Source organism: Heterodontus francisci, chromosome 9 (genome assembly GCF_036365525.1).
Source record: "Heterodontus francisci isolate sHetFra1 chromosome 9, sHetFra1.hap1, whole genome shotgun sequence".
NCBI lineage: Eukaryota > Metazoa > Chordata > Chondrichthyes > Heterodontiformes > Heterodontidae > Heterodontus > Heterodontus francisci.
This window is the reverse complement of record NC_090379.1, coordinates 84,581,790-84,602,640: the sequence shown is the minus strand read 5'-3', so window position 1 is coordinate 84,602,640 and position 20,851 is coordinate 84,581,790. Positions and strand designations below refer to the sequence as shown.

General features: G+C 43.0%; 1 protein-coding gene across 2 annotated transcripts in view; it reads left to right on the top strand.

The window, feature by feature from the left end:
• fmn1 (formin 1) overlaps window positions 1-20,851 on the top strand; it is a 578,693-nt gene that overhangs the window by 104,946 nt on the left and 452,896 nt on the right. The window lies entirely within an intron of this gene.

The window sequence follows — 20,851 nt, the reverse complement described above, 5'->3', positions numbered from 1 at the left end:
TTCTTTGATATAGCGCCTTTCACAACCACTGGATGTCTCAAAGCGCTTTGCAGCAAATGAAGTACTTTTGAAGTGTAATCACTTGTAATGAAGGAAATGCAGCAGCCAATTTGTGCACAGCAAATGCTCACTAGCAGCAATGTGATAATGACCAGGTAATCTGGTTTTGTGATGTTGATTGAGGGATAAATATTGGCCAGAACACCAGGGATAACTCCCCTGCTCTTCTTCAAAATAGTGCCATGGGAACTTTTACATTCACCCAAGCAGGCAGAAGGGTCTTGATTTAATGCCTCATCTGAAAGACAGCACCTCTGATAGTGTAGCACTCCTTCAGTACTGCATTGGAGAGGCACCCTGAGCTTTTGTGCTCAAACCATGGAGTGGGATTTGAACCTGGAACCTTGTAATTCAGAGTGCTAATAACTGAGCCACAGCTGACATCCTGTGGGAAAATTATGGCAAAGGAGCACTGTAGAGAAGGGAAACTGCATGAGGATGAGAGGATCTCTGACCTCTCAGCATCCATCCTTTTGACACAGCGAGTAGGAGTGAGGGAAAATAGATGAAAGACTTAAGATGAGCTGAGTGACCACAGACCAAGGGGGATTGCAGGATACAGGATTTGTTTGGGTTGCTAAAAGAAATTGGGATAGTGATCAGACTGAGGTGTGGTGAGAAGGTAAATGGGTAGTGGAAAGGGATATAGGACTAACAGGAGCTGGAGGTGGGAGGAAGCATGAGTGATTGGGCAAGGAGATGGGAAGGGTACTGTTGAAGCCACATTTTCCCTGCAACTCCTGCCTCATATGCATCTCCAGCTATTGGTAGTTCCTGTCCCTGGTAAACCACACCATACCATCTACTACCTCCCAGCCAAAAGGAAAGGACAGAAGAAAAAGGCAGCGAAGCAGAAGAGGATAGACAGAAGCAAAAAGATTTAAGGAGAAAGAAGCAGCAGGGAAGAGAAAGACCAAGGCAGAGGAGGCAAGACAGAATGAGTAATGCAGACTGTAGAGGATGGTAAAAGAATGACTGTATTCTGACTTCCTGTATGGGATACCACAGGAGGTCAATTAGTTATTTATAAATAGGAGTGGAGTTTTACGATTGATTGAAGGAATGTAGTGGTAGTTGGGGACAGTATAGTTTAGGGGATTGACATTGTTCTCTGCAGCAAAGAGCGAGAGTTCAGATGGCTGTGTTGCCTGCCTGGTGCCAGGATTCAGGACATCTGCTCAAGGCTGGAGAGGAACCTAGTGGGAGGGGGAGGATCCGGTCATTGTGTAGGTACCAACGACATAGGCAGGACAAGGAAAGAGGTTCTGCATAGTTAGTATGAGGAACTAGGTGCCAAATTAAGAAGCAGAATCTCAAAGGTAATAATCTCTGGATTATTACCTGAGCCATGTGCAAATTGGCATAAGGCAAATAAGATTCAAGAAATTAATACATGTCTCAAAGTCTGGTGTGGTAGATGTGGGTTCCAGTTCATGGGGGTTGGCACCAGTACTGGGGAAAGTGGTGGCTGTACCATTGGGACAGTCTGCAACTGAACTGTGCTGGGGCCGGTGTTCTAGCGAGCCGCATAACTAGGGAAGTAGAGAGGGTTTTAAACTGAATAGTGGGGGCAAGGGATCAAATTTGGGAAGATATAATAAATCAAGGAGTAGAGACAGGCAAGAGAGAAAGGTATGAATATGGGAAATGATAAACAGACTGTGACCGGAAGGGACAGGGTGTGCAAATCTAAGAGTAAATCAACAGATCAGGTTAGAGGTTACAAAAATAATGAAAGGATAGAACTAAAGGCTCTGTATCTGATGCACTTAGCATTTGAAACAAAACAGATGAACTGAGAGCGCAAACAGAAATAAAGAAATACAGAGACATGGCTGCAGGACAACATAGTTTATTTTTATTTATTTAGAGATAGTTTGGGACCTGAATATTGAAGGGTACGTGGCATTTAGGAAGGACAGGAAGCTAGGAAAAGGTGGAGGGGTAGCTCTGTTAATTAATGTTGGTATTAGCACAATCGAGAGGGATGACCTAAGTTCAGGAGACCAGGATGTAGAAGCAGTTTCGGTAGAGATGAGAAATCATAAAGGCAAGAAGTCACTTGTGGAAGTGGTGTACAGGCCACCTAATACTATCCACACTGTAGAATGGGGTATAAAGGAAGAAATAATGGCAGCTTATCAGAAAGGTACAGTGATAATTATGGGGGATTTTAATCTACATATAGACTGGAAAAATCAGATGGGCAGAGGTAGCCTAGATGAGGATTACATTGAATGTTTTGGGGATAATTTCTTGGAGCAATACATTCTGGAGCCAGCCAGAGAACAGGCTATACTAAGACCTGGTATTGTGCAACGAGATAGGACTAATTAATGACCTCATAGTTAAGGCGCCTCTGGGTAGTAGCGATCATAATATGATTGAATTTTACATTCAGTTTGAGGGAGACAGGAGTGGGTCCAAGACTAGTATCTTAAACATAAATAAGGGTAATTATGAGGTCATGAAAGCAGAAAGTGAAACTGGCAAATTAGGTTAAGGAATAGGTCAATAGAGATGCAGTGGCAGACATTTAAGAGGATATTTCAGAATACACAGAATAGATACATTTCAACGAGAAAGAAAAATTCCAAAGGTGGAACTTGCCATCCGTGGTTAACTAAAACTGTTAAAGATAGTATCAAACTTAAAGAAAAAGCCTATATTTGCACAAAGATGGGAGGCAAGTCAGAAGATTAGACAGAATATAAAAAACAGCAAAGAATGACTAAAAGATCGATAAGGATGTAAAATTAGAGGATGAGAGAGATAGCTAGAAATATAAAGACAGATATTAAGAGTTTCTATAGATATTTAAAAAAGAAAAGAGTTAACAAAGTGAGCGTTTGTCCTATAGAAAGTGAGTCTGGGGAATTAATAATGGATAATAAGGAGATGGCAGATGAATTGACCAGATACTTTGCATCGTTATTCACTATTGAGGATACAAGTGACATCCCAGTATTAGCTGTAAGTCAGGAAATGGAAGGGAGGGAGGAACTCAAGAAAATAACAATCACCAGGGAAGTAGTACTGAACAAATTGTTGAAGCTGCGAGCTGACAAATCCCCGGGACCTGATGGACTTCATCCAAGGGTGTTAAAAGAAGTGGCTAGTGAGATAGTTGATGCGTTCGTTTAATTTTCCAAAATTCCCTAGATTCAGGGAAGGTTCTGTTAGATTGGAAAATAGCGAATTTAACTCCTTTATTCAAAAAGGGAGGGAGACAGAAAGCAGGAAACTACAGGACAGTTAGCTTAACATCTGTTTTAGGGAAAATGTTAGAAGCTATTATTAAAGATGTTATAGCAGGGCAGTTAGAAAAAATCAAGGTAATCAGGCAGAGTCAACATGGTTTTGAGAAAGGGAAATCATATTTAACCAATTTATTGGAGTTCTTTTAGGGAGTTACATGTGCTGTGGATAAAAGGGGAACCAGTGGATGTATTGTACTTAGAGTTCCAGAAGGCATTTGATAAGGTACCACATCAAAGGTTATTGCTGTAAATAAAAGCTCATTGTGTAGGGGGTATCATATTGGCAGGGATAGACGATTAGCTAGCTAAAAGGAAACAGAGAGTCAGCATAAATGGGTCATTTTTTGGTTAGCAAGATGTAATGAGTGGTATGCCACAGGGGCCTCAACTTTTTACAATTTGTATAAATGACTTAGATGAAGGGACCGAAGGTATGGTTGCTAAATTTGCTGATGACACAAAGATAGGTAGGAAAGTAACTTGTGAAGAGGTCATAAGGGGGCTGCAAAGGGATATAGATAGGTTAAGTAAGTGGGCAAAGACCTGGCAAATGGAGTATAATGTGGGAAAGTGGGAAATTGTTCACTTTGGCAGGAAGAATAAAAAATAAACATATTATCTAAATGGTGAGAGATTGCAGAGCTCTGAGATGCAGAGGGATTACAGCACGTAATTTGGAAAACTAATAGAATGTTATCGTTTATCGTGAGGGGAATTGAATACAAAACTAGGGAGGTAATTCTTCAGCCATACAGACCAAATTTGAGACCAAATCTGGAGTACTATGTACAATATTGGTCTCCTTATTTAGGGAAGGATTTAAATGCGTTGGAGGCAGTACAGAGAAGGTTTACTAGACTAATACCTCTAATGGGTGGGCTCTCTTACGAAGAAAGATTGGACAGGCTAGGCTTGTATCCGCTGGAATTTAGAAGAGTTTGAGGCGACTTGATTGAAACAGATAAGATCCTGAGGGATCTTGTCAGGGTGGATGTGGAAAGGATTTTTCCCTTGTGGGAGAATCTCAAATTAGGGGTCACTGTTTTAAAATAAGGGGTCACCCATTTAAGACAGAGATGAGGAGAAATGTTTTCTCTCAGAGGGTCGTGAGTTTTTGGAATTCTCTTCCTCAAAAGGCGGTGGAAGCAGAGTCATTGAATATTTTTAAGGCAGTGGTAGATAGATTCTTGGTAAGCAAGGGGGTGAAAGGTTATCGGAGGTCGGTGAAAATGTGGAGTAATCAGTTCAGCCATGCACGTATTGAATGACGGAGCAAGCTCAAAGGGCCGAGTGGCCTACTCCTGCTCCTAATTCATATTTCTGTATGTCATTGCTTCTGATTTTTCTTTCCTCGCCTGGTATTATTAAAGAAAGAAAAGGGAGCACTTGCTGTTATATCACACCTCTCATGACCTCAGGACATCCCAAAGTTCTTTACACCCAGTGAAATACTTTTGAAGTATTGTCACTGTAGGCAAAAGGGGCAGAATACAACAAGATCCCACATCAAGAAATAATCATCAGGTAATCTCTTTTAGTGATGTTAAACTGCACCTCCCAAATGAAGCCGTAATTGTTGTTTCACCATTGGGATATGGAAATATCATTACTGCATTCAGTTTTGGGCACATACAGCATAGATTTGCCAAAACAACACTAAAGAGTAAAAAGTTAAATTACCTGGAAGGTTGGAGCTTCCTCTCCATTGTCACACCTGCAGCTTTGGAAACATATATAGCATGCTGCAGAACACTCTCAGGAGTCGCACTGACTGTATTGCAAGGCTCCACCAGATATATTCAGGTGCCTGAAATTAGATTTGAAAATTCCTGTAGTCTGCTCTGTGATACTTGCGCCTTATTATGTCAGTTGTCCCTTTATCTGTCAAATCCTATTGGTGTCCTAAGCCATGACCTCAAAGTATAGTCCTGATCACCAATCAACATCCGGGCTGTAGCACTGAAGACTTGTGCTGCAGAACTAGCCACATTTCTAGCCAAGCTGTTGCAGTACAGCTACAACACTGGCATCTACCCAACAATGTGGAAAATTTCCTAGATATATCCTATCCACAAAAGGCAGGACAAATCCAATCCAACCAATTATCGCCCCATCAGTCTGTTCTCGTTCATCAGCATAATGATGGAGGGTGTCATTGACAGTGCTATTAAGCACCACTTAAACAGTAACAACCTGCTCACTGATGCTGAGTTTGGGTTCTGCCAGGGCCACTCTGCTCCAGACCTCATTACAGCCTTGGTCCAAACATGGACAATAGAGCAGAACTCAAGAAGTGAGGAGAGTGATTTGCCCTTGATATCAATGCAGCATTTGACTGAGTGTGGCATCAAGGATCCCTAGCAAAACTGGAGTCAATGGTAATTGGAGGGAAAACTCTTCACTTATTGGAGTCACACCTAGCACAAAGGAAGATGGTTGTTATTGTTGGAGGTCAATCATCTCAACCGCAGGACATTGCAGGAATTGCTCAGGGTAGTGTCCTAGACCCAACTATCTTCAGCTGCCTCATCAATGACCTTCCCTCCATCATCAGGTCAGAAGTAGGGATGTTCGCTGATCCATTCGCGACTCCTCAGATACTGCAGCAGTTCTTGTCCATATGCAGCAAAACCTGGACAGCATTCAGGCTTAGGCTGATAAGTGGCAACAAACATTTGTGTCACACAATTGCCAGGCAATGACCAGCTCCAACTAAAAAGAACCTAACCATCTCTCCTTGACATTCAACGGCATTACTATCGCTGAATCCCCCACTATCAACATCCTGGGGGTTACCAATGACCAAAAACCGAACTGAAGCAGCCACATAAATACAGTGGCCACAAGATCAGCTCAGAGGCTAGGAATTCTGCGGTAAGTAACTCATCTCCTGACTCCCCAAAGTCTGACCACTATCCACAAGTCACAAGTCAGGAGTGTGATGGAATACCCGTCACTTGTCTGGATGTGTGTGACTCTAACTAGGCTCGACACCATCCAGGACAAAGCAGCTCGCTTGATCGTCACCCCATCCACCACCTTAAACATTCACTCCCTCCACCATCGATGCACAGTGGCAGCAGTGTGTACCATATACAAGATGCACAGCAGCAACTCACCACGCCTCCTTTGACAGCAGCTTCCAAATCTTGGATTTCTTCCATCTAGAAGGAAAAGGGCAGCAGACACGTGGGAACACCACTACCTGCAATTTCCCCTCCAAGTCACACACCATCCTGACTTGGAAATATATCGCCGTTCCTTCACTGTCACTGGATCAAAATCCTGGAACTCCCTCCCTAACAATACTTTGGATGTTCCTACATCAGATGGACTGCAGTAATTCGAGAAGGCAGATCACCACCACCTTCTCAAGGCCAGTTAAGGTTGGTTACAAATGCTGGCCTAGCGAGGGTCGCCCACATCCCAGGAAGGAATTTTAAAAAAGATTCTCATGCATGACTCCAGGTCCAGAAGACTGATAAAGTGAATTGCCTCATGATGAAAGCATCATGACAGGTTTATGGTTACCTGGTATTGACATGAAGGATAATGTAATTGATGCTGCACGTGAACTGGGTATTAGTAGAATGAAAGCATTTCCTTTCCATGATATTGGAGGATGATGCCATATGGGGCTTTGATTATTACATGCATTCTGTCAATTGCTTCTGGTAACATTTGGAATCCTGCTAGTCTGTAAAACTAAATAGTTCTCTTTTTGTTGATCTGCTTTGATCAGCAAGAATATGAATTACATAGCTCTCCTGAAGGAAGCATCAGTGTCCTTGATGCTGTGGTGTGCAGCTGCCTGATTAAAGTAGCAAAGATCATTTGCTGCTGCCTGTAAGGATCTATACACAAAAACAAATTCAAGGAAGTGGTGGTTTTGTTTGGCATGGACAATGCTGTTCTCCTGGGGGAAGTGGACTGCAGGTTTTCAGCCAAAATCAGAAGGAGGTCATTCGGCCCATCGAGTCTGTACCAGCTCTTTCAAAGAACAATGCAGTTCTATTCGTGCAATTTTTTTTTCTTCTTCAACTATTTGTTGAATTCCCTTTTGAAGATTGCAATTGAATATGTATCCACCACCCTATTGGGTTGTTCATTGCAAATCCTACTCACTTGTATTTAAAAAAAGGTTCCTCTTGTTGGCTCTGGTTCTTTTGTCAATCACCTTAAATCTGTACCCACTGGTTATTGACTCTACAGCCATTGGAAACCGTTCCTCTTTATTTACACTATCTCAACCCTTCATGATTTTAAACACCTCTATCAAATCTCTTCTTACCATCACTGCTCTATGGAGAATAACTCCAGTTTGACAGTCCATCTACGTAACTGTAATCCCTCATACCTAGAAACACGCTGGTAAATCTCATCTGCACCCTCTTCAAAGCCTTCATGTCCTTGCTGAAATGCTGTGCCCAGAATTGGGCACAATACTCCAGCTAGAGATGAACTTGTGTTTTAAATAGGTTTACCATAACTTTCTGGCTTTTGTACTCTGTGCCTCTGTTTATAATGCCCAGGATCCCATATGCTTTATTACCTGCTTTGTTAACCTGTCCTACCATCTTCATAGATTTGTGCATAAGCATCCGCAGGTCTCTCTGTTCCTGTACCCCCTTTAAAATTGTACCATTTAGCTTGTATTATCCCACCGCATTCTTCCTACTAAAATGCATCGTCTCATATTCTTGTGTTAAATTTCATTTGCCATGTATGTGGCTACCCATTCCAGTAGTCTTTCAGTGTCTTTTTGAAGTCTGTTTTGTGTCATCTGCAAATTTTGAATTTGTACCTGCTATTCTAAGTCATTAACGTATCTCAAATACATTAGTGATCCTAGTACTGAACCTTGGTGAACTCCACTGTATACCTCCCTCTAGTCCAAAAACAGCCATTCACCACAACTATGTTTTCTATCCCTTAGCCAATGTCGTATTCATGCTAGTGCAGCTCTTTTTTATCCCCGGCTTCAATTTTGCTAACAAGCCTGGTCTATTTCCCTATTCATGGCAAACACCTTGCACGGGCAATTATCAGGCATCCATTACAGTATCAGATGTGTTGCCAACAAATGACTTTCTCTCCCATTCACCTAGACTAACTTTTAGGAATTGGCATGAATACCATTTATGCCTGTTCATTTCTCATTGGCTAGGTGGTACAGTGCAGTGTGCATTTCCTCTTATCGAACTTCTGTTTAAATCCTTCAATGGATTGCCCCTCCGTTCTCTGTAATCTCTTCCAGCCTTGTTGCACTTGTAGGGGACAGTGTCAAAGTAGATGCGTTACTGAATTTGTAATTCAGAGGCCTGCACTAATGAGTTCAAGTCTCACCTGAGGAATTTAACTTCAGTTACTGCATAAATATGGAATAAAAAGGCTAGTATCAGTCATAGTGACCATGAAACCACCAAACCTTTGTGTGTGTTTTTTTTAAACAGCCTGGTTCATTAATGCCCTTTTAGGGAAGGAGTTATGCCGCCATTGAGCAGTCTGTCCTATATGTGTTTCCAGACCCACAGCAATGTGGTTGATTCTAACTTCCCTCTGAAATGGCCTAGCAAGCTACTCAGGGCGATTAACGATGGGCAATAAATGATGGCTTGCAGTGACACCCACACCCTGTGAATAAATTACTAAAAATACCTTTGAATTCTGTTTTCCTCGAACTCCAGCCTATTTATTGTACATCCCCTCCGCACTTCACTCCATCATTGGTGGCCATGTTTGCAAGTCTCCTTGCTCTTTGATTCTCTCCATGAACCCCTCTACCTCCCTCTCTTTTTAGATTCAGCTTTTAAAAAAAAAAAATCTCTATGACCAAGCATCTGGTACCTCTTCTAACCTTTCCTTCTAAGGAACACTTTTTCATTTCAATGTATGAGGTGCCTTGGGACATTTTTCACACATGAAAGGCACTATACCAAGATGAGTTGTTGTTGATGATGCAGAATAGTGCCCAAGTTTATTTCTGTTTTTGCCCTTGGCTTTCTTTTCCTGGTGAGATTACAGCTTAATCATGTGAAGGATAAAGCTGCGTAGCCATGTTATGTCATGCCTTGCTATGAAGTTTGTAAAATGCATTAATCAAAGAATAACGATCCTATTGTACTGTGGTGAACATCTAAGCATCTGTTATTCACCGAGATTATATTGAGACAACACATGTTTTGTTTCTGTCAATTAGAACAATCATTCCAGTCCGGTGAACTTTAAAGTCAAATAGTATTTGACACTTAAATGCTTGCCAAGGAAAAGAATAATTTTACATGTTAGCACGCAGAATGAGCAAGGCTTATTAATGTTTTTTGAGTTGTACTGGTTGTGTTGTAGATAATACCAATGTTTGCCGAATGAAAAAAGTTTTTTTTGTGTCGACTCAGTTGGTGTAACATACACCAGACAAAACTAAATGTCAGATACAATACTGTTAGCTATAAACTACAAAGCACTCACTCTTCAATAGCTACAGATAATCTGATACCAACTGATAGAACAAAGCTAATTTTAGAATACAGTCACTATAATGCTCAGCATTCCTTGAGATATATTTGAGAGGAGAAAGTCTTATGATGAAAAGCATGAAACAAAAGAACAGGAATTCCCTTTTCAGAATTTTAGTTGATATTTCTGTTGGTATGAATACTGTTCACAGACCCTTAGGGCTGAATTTTGCAGCTAAGCTGCAGATCCCGACATCGGGACTGGAAATGGGAGCTACTTCTGCTTGGGCAGGAATTGGCCAGCTGCAGGCAATATTCCAGCAGCTGGGCAATTAACAGTCAGGAGGTGTGGGGACCGACCACTGTGGGAGCGGAGTTGGGCTGAGAGGTGGCGTGCGGTCACACCCTGGCAGGTGCTGCTGCCATATTTAAAGGGCTGCCAACACTGAATATAATGGGGACTGCCGGGAAACCTTAGCAGAGGAAGGAAAGTGGCAGTGTGAATGGCAGAAGCCTCCCTGCAGGCTCTTTTTCAGGCTACAAGGGCAAGGCGGGAGATCCCCTTCCCCAAGGATGAGAGAAGGGGACTGGCTCGACTTGCCAAGCAAGCTTGGATGGAGATTTCAAAGGAGGTCTTCCGTTATAACCTGTCTCCCTCAAAGGGCTGGTTGTGAGAGGCCCTTGCCATTGCACAATGTGCAACTGCACGCAGGGAGATGGAATAGTCAATGAAGGAGGCGACAGCAGGCCTGCAAAAAGGTAAGGATTTATTGGTATGGAACTAACAGATAGTAAGTTTCATATGAAAAGTCTGTGTATTAGCGCGTTCTGAGCCTCCCTTGGGTGTATCTCATTGCGCCGTACTTGTGGTCCCTGGGGTCCTTCATTGTGCCTGTTCAGCTTCCTCCACATCCTCATTGCCAGAGGAGGCATTGTGATCCATGATATCCTTATTGTTCAACACCTCCCCCCTCTGCAGCACCAGGTCGTGCAGTGTGCAGCAGACCACCATAATACGCAACACCGTCACTGGGGAATACTGAGGAGCTCCACCAGATTGATCTAGGCACCTGAATCACATCTTCAAAACCCATATGGGCTGCTTAACAGTCGCTTGGGTTGCCCCGTAGCAGGTATTGTACCTCTCCTCTGCATCCATGCGTGGGTTCCTCACAGGCGTCAGTAGCCATGTCCTTGGCGGTAACCCTTGTCTCTGAGCATCCATCCCTGAAGGCGTGTGGGGGCCAGAAAAGCTGCAGCACCTGCGACTGCCAAAGCATATATGCGTCGTGATGGGAATTGTGCACACACCTGAAGGATCCGTCTGTGGTGGTCGCAGTTGGACATTGATGGAACGGAAGCCCTTCCTGTTCATGAAGGCTACTGGTTGATCTGTGGGTGCTTTAATGGCCACATGCATGCAGTTGATCACACCCTACACCTGGGGCAAGCCAGCAATGGCCCCAAACCCAATGGTTTTCTCAGCTTGGCTGTCTGGATCGGTTTGGAAACGTTACATATTCACTGGCCCTCTTGAACAGGGCATCAATCACCACCTAGATGTATCAATGCGCTGCAGACTGTCAGATCCCAGGCATATCTCCATTGAATCCCTGGAAAGATCTAAAGGCATAGAAGTTCAGTGCCATGGTGACCTCCCAGCCCCACTGGCATTGGGTGTCCACCACCTCCCATGGGGCGCAGGTCATCCTCAGCATGGCATACAGATCAGTAACGGCCTCCCAGGAGAGGCACTGTCTTCGGAGACCCTGCCATTCGGACATTTGTAGATAGCTGAGCCTCGGATGGTAGACTCTCTCTGAAGGGTAGTCTCTTCTGCTCACAAGAGGCTGGTCGCATGCCCCTCTGCATCCTTTTCCTGCATCCCTACCCCAAAGCAGGCCTTCCTGTTTTCCCTGAGGTTGCTGATCTCCTGCTACATGTGGCTGGACCTCCCTATCTCGCTGTTGCTTCTCCTCCTCACTGGGGGCCCCAAAGCCTGGGTGAATGAGACTCAAGACAGGTAGCCTGTCTGTTTCCAAGGCCTCTTATGCAAACGCACCCCCTCTCACCCCATTTCTTGTGCTCTAGTGCCCGCGCTGCAACACCCTCCCTGCTATTTTCATATGTTCTTGCGGCACTACTAGCACCTCCTGTGAGACCAAAACAGAGATGATGGTACTTGGTAGGATCATGGTGGGAAAATTGCCAAAGCTAGAGTATGAGGGAGAGGGCTTCATATGTTGGCTGTTCCTGAGCTACTTAAGACAACGATTCATCAAGATAGGCTGCTTCCTTTTCACTGCCTTTATTCTTTATTTTATTTTTTTATTTAGAGATACAGCAGTGAAACAGGCCCTTCAGCCCACCGAGTCTGTGCTGACCAACAACCACCCATTTATACTAACCTACATTAATCCCATATTCCCTACCCACATCCCCACCCTTCTTCTACACTAGGGGCAATTTACCTATCAACCTGCAAATCTTTGGCTGTGGGAGGAAACTAGAGCACCCAGCGGAAACCCACACGGTCACAGGGAGAACTTGCAAACTCCACACAGGCAGTACCCAGAACTGAACCTGGGTCGCTGGAGCTATGAGGCTGCGGTGCTAACCTCTGCACCACTGTGCCGCCTATTTCAAATACTTTTAAAAATAGCATTTTATCTTGTCTGTCATCTTGTATCAGATTGCAGGAGTTATATTAGTACAAAATTTTGGGACAGAGCAATCTGTAGATTAAAGAACAAAGCAAAGAAACAGCATAATAATGTTGCAAATAGAAGCATCTATTTTTATTACTTTTCCCCTGAAAATCCTAAACCAGGCTGAAGGACCACTCTTGTTCTGAGTGAAAGAATGCTTTTCTAAAAATTACTTAAAGTTCAAGCAGCTATCTTCAGCCTCGGATTTCCACATCCCAGTCTACGGTGATTTTTTGGCAGATCTGAGCAACGCAGAGATGGAAAGATACTAGGGGGCAGTCTGTGCGGCTTCTCCACTGTTTTCTGGCACCATTCTGATGAAGGGAAGTTATGCCCAGCCATATGCAGATGAAGGAAATATGCCTTCTACCACATTTCCTGCTACCTTCCCTGTTTAAACACTGAATGCAATGTCTACCACTGATCCAGCATTTACCTCTGAGGAAGGGAGTAGAGAAATCTTCTTGCCAGCCAGGGCTGATGCAAATGCTCAGGGAGCACTGACTATAAAAATTTGCAGTTTCTTTTCTTAGGCAGCATGTAGACCCTGCTGTTCAGTATGCACAAGATCCCAGAGCAAGAAAGTTGGTTGGGCTCGGGGGCATCTTCATGCCAGAAAGAAGTGGCGATGACCCCCCCCCCCCCCCACCCCCCAACCCCTCTCTCTTTAACAGGGGATGGAAAGCTCAAGCTTTTGTGCTTACTGTGAAGTGTATGAGATTATAGAGATGACTGTCCATCATTTGGCACTATAGAAAAGGAATATTAATGTATCAGAACTAGCCATTTCCTGTTTTAATAGATTTTTAATTAAAATTCTCTGGAATCTCAGAACTCTTATCAATATGAATTAGAAAGTAAGCTGGCAGTGGTTCAAAACAAAATGAGCAGTTACTACAATGTACATAGTGTATTCTCTCAGCATGAACCTTGTTAAAAGAATCAGTAAATATTTATTCACATTCAAATTAGTACAGTTATATGGTGACAAAATACAAGCCACTTTCAGAATGTTTGTGTAATTGGCAAATGAAATTCAACATAGCAGAAGTGTGAGGTGGTGTATTTTGATAGGAAGAGTAAGGGGGCTACCTACTTCTTGAAAAATAAGAATCACAATGGTGTAGAGAGTAAGGCATCTAGGGGTACAGATACGCAATTACTAAAAGTAGCAATACAGGTTAATAAGGTCATAAAACATGCAAACAAAGTACTGGAGTTCAATACTAGAGGGATAAAATTGAAAAGCGAAGAGATTATATTGAACTTGTATAGAACCTTGGTTCGACAGGACTTGGAATACTCTGTACAACTCTGGTCACAGTATTGTAAAAAGGGGAATGCTGGAATCACTCAGCAGGTCTGGCAGCAGTACTAGGGCTGCCAGACCTGCTGAGTGATTCCAGCATTTCTTGTTTTTGTTTCAGATTTCCAGCATCCGCAGTATTTTGCTTTTATTATTGTAAAAAGGGTATTGAGGTACTGGTGAAGGTGTAAGAAAGATTTACAAATAAACCAGAATTGCGAGATTGTACCGAATCAGGAATGGTTGAACTGTCTGGGGCTTCGGGTTCTTTTCTCTAGAAAAGAGAAGACTAAGGGGTCACCTGATAGAAGTCTTTGAGATTATGAAAGAATTTGATAGGGTAGACATAAAGAAGATGTTTCCATTTGCGAGGAAGACAAAAACTAGGGACCATGAATACAAGATAGTCACGAATAAACCCAATAGGGAATTCAGAAGAAACCTCTTTACCCAGACAGTAGTTAGAATGTGGAATTTGCTGCCACAAGGAGTAGTTGAGGCGAAGATAAACGCGAGGGAGAAATGAATATAAGGTTATGCTGATATGGTTGGGAGGAGGCTTGTGTAGGGCATGAACACCAGTATGGACTAGCTGGGCTGAATAGGCTGTTTCTGTGCTGTACATTCTATGGAAAAATAAATATTTAGAATTTGGATTCTCTTCAGCGATTCTGCCTGAAATTGGTTGTAATAGGAGTGAAGAATGATGTATCCAGGTGGTGAGGCCTATAGTTGCCTGACTTGCATTTCCTTCTCCCTTATCTCATTAGGCTGCTCAGTCTCCAACCACCATACATAAATGGTGGTGGTGCTGGGGCCTGAAACCCCAGCAGATTTTCTGGGACAACCATAGAGAAGGTGGTAACCATTAGTAGTAGCCACAGGTTCTCCACTTGGAAGGTGAAGGTCTTGTAAGGCTTCCTTTCTCTTCAACTCTGGCCTGTGATGCCTAGGGTAACAAGGCAGCTGATTTGTCATTCTCTGGAGCTCTTTTAAATACTGTGGTTCTGTTGCGACATGTTTTGCAGCCGACCAATGCTTTTCCGAGATTCTGGGATGGTCCCCATGGGTTGGAAGATGGAAAATGTAACCCTGCTATTCAAGAAAGGAGAGAGAGAAAATGGGGAGTTACAGGCCAGTTAGCCTGACATCAGTAAGGAAAATGCTAGAATCTATCCGTAGGAACAAGGTAACAGAGCACTTAGAAAATTATAGTATCTTTGAGCAGGATCAGCATAGATTTATGAAAGAGAAATCATGTTTGACAAATGTATTAGTTTTTTGAGGATGTGACAAGTAGGATGGATAAAGGAGAACCAGTGGATGTAGTGTCTTGGGATTTTCAAAAAGTATTCGATAAGGGCCGAATGGTCTCCTTCTGTGCCGTAAATAACTCTCTATGACTCCAAGATTAAAGCGCATGGGATTGGGGGTAATACATTAACGTGGATTGAGGATTGGTTAATGGACAGAAAAAGGAGAGTAGGAATAAACTGGTCATTTTCAGGTTGCAGGCTGTGACTAATGTGGTCCCACAAGGATTAATGCTTGGGGCTCAGCAATTTGCAATTTATATCAATTACTTAAATGAGGGACCGAACATAACGTATCCAAGTTTGATGATGAGACAAAGTTGCATGGAAAAGTTGCAAGGAGGCTGCAAATGTATTTAGACAAGTTTTAAATGAGTGGGGAGGAATATGGCAGATGGTGTATAATATAGAGAAATGTGAAGTTAACCATTTTGGTAGGACAAATAGAAAAGCAGAGTATATTTTAAATAGCAAGAGACTGGGGAATGTTGGAATTCAGAGGTTGTCCTTGTAAATGAAACACAGAAAGTTAATATGCAGGTTCTTTTGGGCCTCCTTATCTCGAGAGACAATGGATACGCGCCTGGAGGTGGTCAGTGGTTTGTGAAGCAGCGCCTGGAGTGGCTATAAAGGCCAATTCTGGAGTGACAGGCTCTTCCACAGGTGCTGCAGAGAAATTTGTTTGTTGGGGCTGTTGCACAGTTGGCTCTCCCCTTGCGCCTCTGTCTTTTTTCCTGCCAACTACTAAGTCTCTTCGACTCGCCACAATTTAGCCCTGTCTTTATGGCTGCCCGCCAGCTCTGGCGAATGCTGGCAACTGACTCCCACGACTTGTGATCAATGTCACACGATTTCATGTCGCGTTTGCAGACGTCTTTATAACGGAGACATGGACGGCCGGTGGGTCTGATACCAGTGGCGAGCTCGCTGTACAATGTGTCTTTGGGGATCCTGCCATCTTCCATGCGGCTCACATGGCCAAGCCATCTCAAGCGCCGCTGACTCAGTAGTGTGTATAAGCTGGGGATGTTGGCCGCTTCAAGGACTTCTGTGTTGGAGATATAGTCCTGCCACCTGATGCCAAGTATTCTCCGAAGGCAGCGAAGATGGAATGAATTGAGACGTCGCTCTTGGCTGGCATACGTTGTCCAGGCCTCGCTGCCGTAGAGCAAGGTACTGAGGACACAGGCCTGATACACTCGGACTTTTGTGCTCCGTGTCAGTGCGCCATTTTCCCACACTCTCTTTGCCAGTCTGGACATAGCAGTGGAAGCCTTTCCCATGCGCTTGTTAATTTCTGCATCTAGAGACAGGTTACTGGTGATAGTTGAGCCTAGGTAGGTGAACTCTTGAACCACTTCCAGAGTGTGGTCGCCAATATTGATGGATGGAGCATTTCTGACGTCCTGCCCCATGATGTTCGTTTTCTTGAGGCTGATGGTTAGGCCAAATTCATTGCAGGCAGCCGCAAACCTGTCAATGAGACTCTGCAGGCATTTTATGGTGTAGGAATAAGTCATGTGAAATTACTCGAATCTTTAAATTTCATATTTAGAGTGGAATATGTGGAGTTTGGCACTTCCCTTGGGCACCAGTTGTTAATACTGATTTCTGCCCCTTTTACATTTCGCCATATTCGATTGAGATGTAACTTGGCATGAGCATCGGAATGGCTCATTTTCAGGTCTAATTGTACTTAAAAAGAAATGACTTTTTGTTTCACGAATAATTTCTGAGAATATGCAAAAGGAATTTTTAAATACAGTATCTTTGATCTGTAGAATAATTTGGCTAAATGTTCTTGAAATGCAATGAACCTCTAAACTAATAATATGTGATTCTCTGGAGTGTTCAATCACTGGCCTTCCAGGAGAGTTGACTGCATTTTAGTTAAAATTGATTGCATCAGATTCAGAGGGACATAATTGGTAATTGATAACTGACCAACCTGGAAGCCAGGGAAGACAACAAAGTTATCACTTGCCATACCCGTGATAGTTTGGACACAAGCAACCTATAATGCCTGCAGACAAAAACAAGATGGGATCTCAGGAACGGTTTATCTGGCTCTAGAGAAAAACATGTCAAAGGTAAGACTAAAGGGCTGGTTTTACGAAGTATGCTTCTTTCCCATAGGGATCACATATGGGGAAATTATGCCCATATTCGTCACAATTTTAATTCCATGGAAGCATGATGTGATGTGTTGGATTTTATCCTGCCCTTGAAGATGGGAACGGAGATGATGGGGCACACAAAACGTCATGGGGTGGTGTCCAGACAGCGCGCCTGTCGCTTTCCCGGAGCCATGGAATTTAGTCCGGGCAGAGAACGCGAGGCTGCCGTGAGGCTTATTGAAGCTCTTAAGTGGCCAATTAAGGGCCACTTAAGGGCAGCTTCTTGCCTCTGCTCCAATTTCACTATCGTCCAAGGGGCCCGCTGCTGCGTGGAGACACCACCAGGTAAGACCTGGTGGCCACCTAGCGGATTTAGGGCTTTCCCTCCTTTTGAAGGAAATTCATGGCCCATGAAGGGCCCCCCAGCGGTGATGGCAGCCCTCGTGGCAAAACCTTCCTCCCCCGACAGAGGGCTAGGGAGGGGTCATTGCCACTGGGACTCCAGTCGCCAGATAAAATTTCAACCAATGTCTCTACATGCTTCCAGTGGACCAGGCTTTATTCTGGTCGTGTACATACATAAAATTGATCCTTAAAATTAAGGAAACAATTGGCATTGCGTTTTTAATATGGATCTGTATCTGTAATATATTCAATCTTGTGCACGTCCTGTAATTGTCACACTTGTAACCATTTCCCCATCATATGCTGATGATAGCATCTCTGTTGTTATTCCAGGGTATCTCTGACTGAGCATGAGCAATGCCACGGGACATCAGCTAGTATATATAAACTTGTACTGAATTCTAGCCGAGGTTGTGCTTGTATTGTGTCTGTCTCATTATGACAAATGCTTGAAACCATCTCTGCTCACAGTCAATTGATTTCAGCTAGCATCTGTTTATTCTCTTGATTCATTAATAGGATCCTATGCTACAGGCATGAGAAAATAAACTTTTGTTTTTTTAGAAGGGTGAGACACTGAGTTCCAACAGGTCAGCGGTACTAGACATGTTGCACTGATGCAAAACTGTGTTGAATTTGCATTAGCACAAAACCGTAGTGTAATTAAAGCATGAAGTCAACTGGATTGAATATGTATGGAATGTGAGACTATTTCATGGAGGTACTTTCACAATGTTTGCCATTTACACTGAGTGCTGCACAACTGTCATCTAAGATTGCTAAAATTGATTTTATTGGTGGCTACAGGACTGGCCCTAATTGTAATTCTGGGGCGTGAGTAGCAGTATGAATTGGAAATTCACTTGCTGTTCCTGAAATGAAGCTTGGGCTATGTTTCCACCTGAGTGCATTTAAATCTCGCCAGTTCTTTGTGGGAAGCAGTGGAAAATTGCATGGCCTTGTAGCCAACTGTTAATGCCAGGTAAGTGGTGGGATTGGCTGTCAGAGCAAGAATTTGGGGTGAATCTGTGGCTCAGAGGCCTAGGCTTTCCTTGAGGAGTCTAGAGGAGTCCTCTTCCTGCACTTGGGAGAGCATAGATGTGAAAGCCCACAATTCACAAATCGTAAAAGAAGTGATATTAACAGTAAAGCACTGCATGTTTAGTAAGAATGTGCCAGGTTTTTGGTGTGTAGCAGAATAATTTCTACGTGTGACAAATAAAGATACTTTGTGATAATGATTATCAGACATGCATAATGTGCTGCAACTAACGAATGGGTCAGTGAAGATTTGAAGTCATTCGCCCCCATAGAAAATATATTCTGCATTACACCACCAGAGGGCAATAACATTCAATTTTCTGGTATGTTTCACAAAAATGCTTGGCAGACTGGAAATACAGTATTCCACGAATGAACCAAATACTCTAGAAAATTGTGGGCTGTCTGCTGGGTCAGTGGACACAGTGCACATTAGAAGCAATTAACAAAATGAACAGAATGCTTTACAAAAATTGTTGCACAAGGAAACAAGCACAATCAATGGATCTACTGCATACGTCCTCTTAAAAGGGAAGTGCAGCCTTCTCTCCTCACCCACCTGGTTTTGTAAGTTGTTTGTTCCTGAAAATTAAGTTGTTCTTGTGTTTAAAATCATCTGAATAACTGACAAGTAAATAGTAAGTGAGTAGTAAGAGGTGGTGTGGGGCTTATTAGGGACAGAGAGGGTAATGTATGCTTAGAGGCACAGAGCAAGGCTAATACACTCAATGAGTACTTTGTGTCAGTGTTCACTGAGGAAATGGAAGCTGACAAAATATCAGTAGAAGTAGAGAAAGTAGAGGCAATGGATAGGATAAAAATTGAGAGGGGGGAGATACTAAAAACTAGGCTATGCTTAGGGTAGATAAGTCACCTGGTCCAGATGGCTTGCATCCCAGGTTGCTAAAGGAAGTGGAGATGGAGATAGCAGATGGGCTTGCCATAAACTTCCAATCTTCCCTGGATACAGAGGAGATGCCAGGAGATTGGAGAGTGGCAAATGTGACACCCTTGTTCAAGAAAGGTTATAAGGACAGTCCTAGCAACTACAGGCCGGTCAATTTAACATCAGTGGTGGGTAAGGTTTTAGAAATCAGGGAAAATATCAACAGACACTTAACGAGGTTTGAATTAATTGAGTATAGCCAGCATGGATTTTTAAAAGGCAGATCATGCTTGACTAATATAATTGAATTCTTTTGATGAAGTAACAGAGAAGGTTGATGAAGGGAATGCGGTGGATGTTGTTTTTATGGATTTTAAGAAAGCATTTGATAAGGTACCACATAAAAGGCTGATTAACAAAATTGAGGCTTATGGAATAGGAGGGTCAGTATCCAATTGGATAAAAAATTGGCTTAAGGACAGAAAACAGCGAGTCGTAGTAAATGGTTGCTTTTCAGACTGGAGGATTGTGGATCACGGTGTTCCCCAAGGGTCAGTGCTGGGACCACTGCTTTTGTTGCTATTTATAAATGACTTGGATCTTGGAATAAAGAATAGAACTTCAAAATTTCTGACAACACCAAACTTGGAGGTGCCGCAAGCAGTGAACCGCCTGCAACAGAACATAGATAGGCTAGCAGAATGGGCAGAAAAGTGGCAGATGGAATTTAATGCAGACAAGTGTGAGGTGATGCATTTTGGCAGAAGGAATAGGAAGAGGCAATATATACTTAATAACTTCTCTCTCCACAGATGCTGCCAGACCTGTTGAGTATTTCCAGCATTTCTTGTTGTTATTTCAGATTTCCAGCATCTGCTTTTAAAGTAACCATTGTTTACTTGTAAACACAACCTTGTGACAAGTGTTAACCTGTCACTCTTTAGTGAGGAACCCAGAATGGAATATTTTGCTTTTATTATAGATTTAATGGTGCAGTTCTAAAGAGTGTGCAGGAACAGAGGGACCTGGGGGTGCATGTGCATCGATCTTTGAAGGTGGCAGGACATATTGAGAGAGCGGTTAGTAAAACATATGGGATCTTAAGTTTCATAAATAGAGGCATTGAGTACAAAAGAAGGGAAGTTATGCTGGTTAGGTCCCAACTGGAGTATTGCGTCTAGTTCTGGTCACCACACTTCAGGAAGGATGTGAGGGTCCTTGAGAGGGTGCAGAGCAGATTTACCAGAATGGTTCCAAGGATGGAGAATCTTAGTTACAAAGTTAGGTTGGAAAAGCTGGT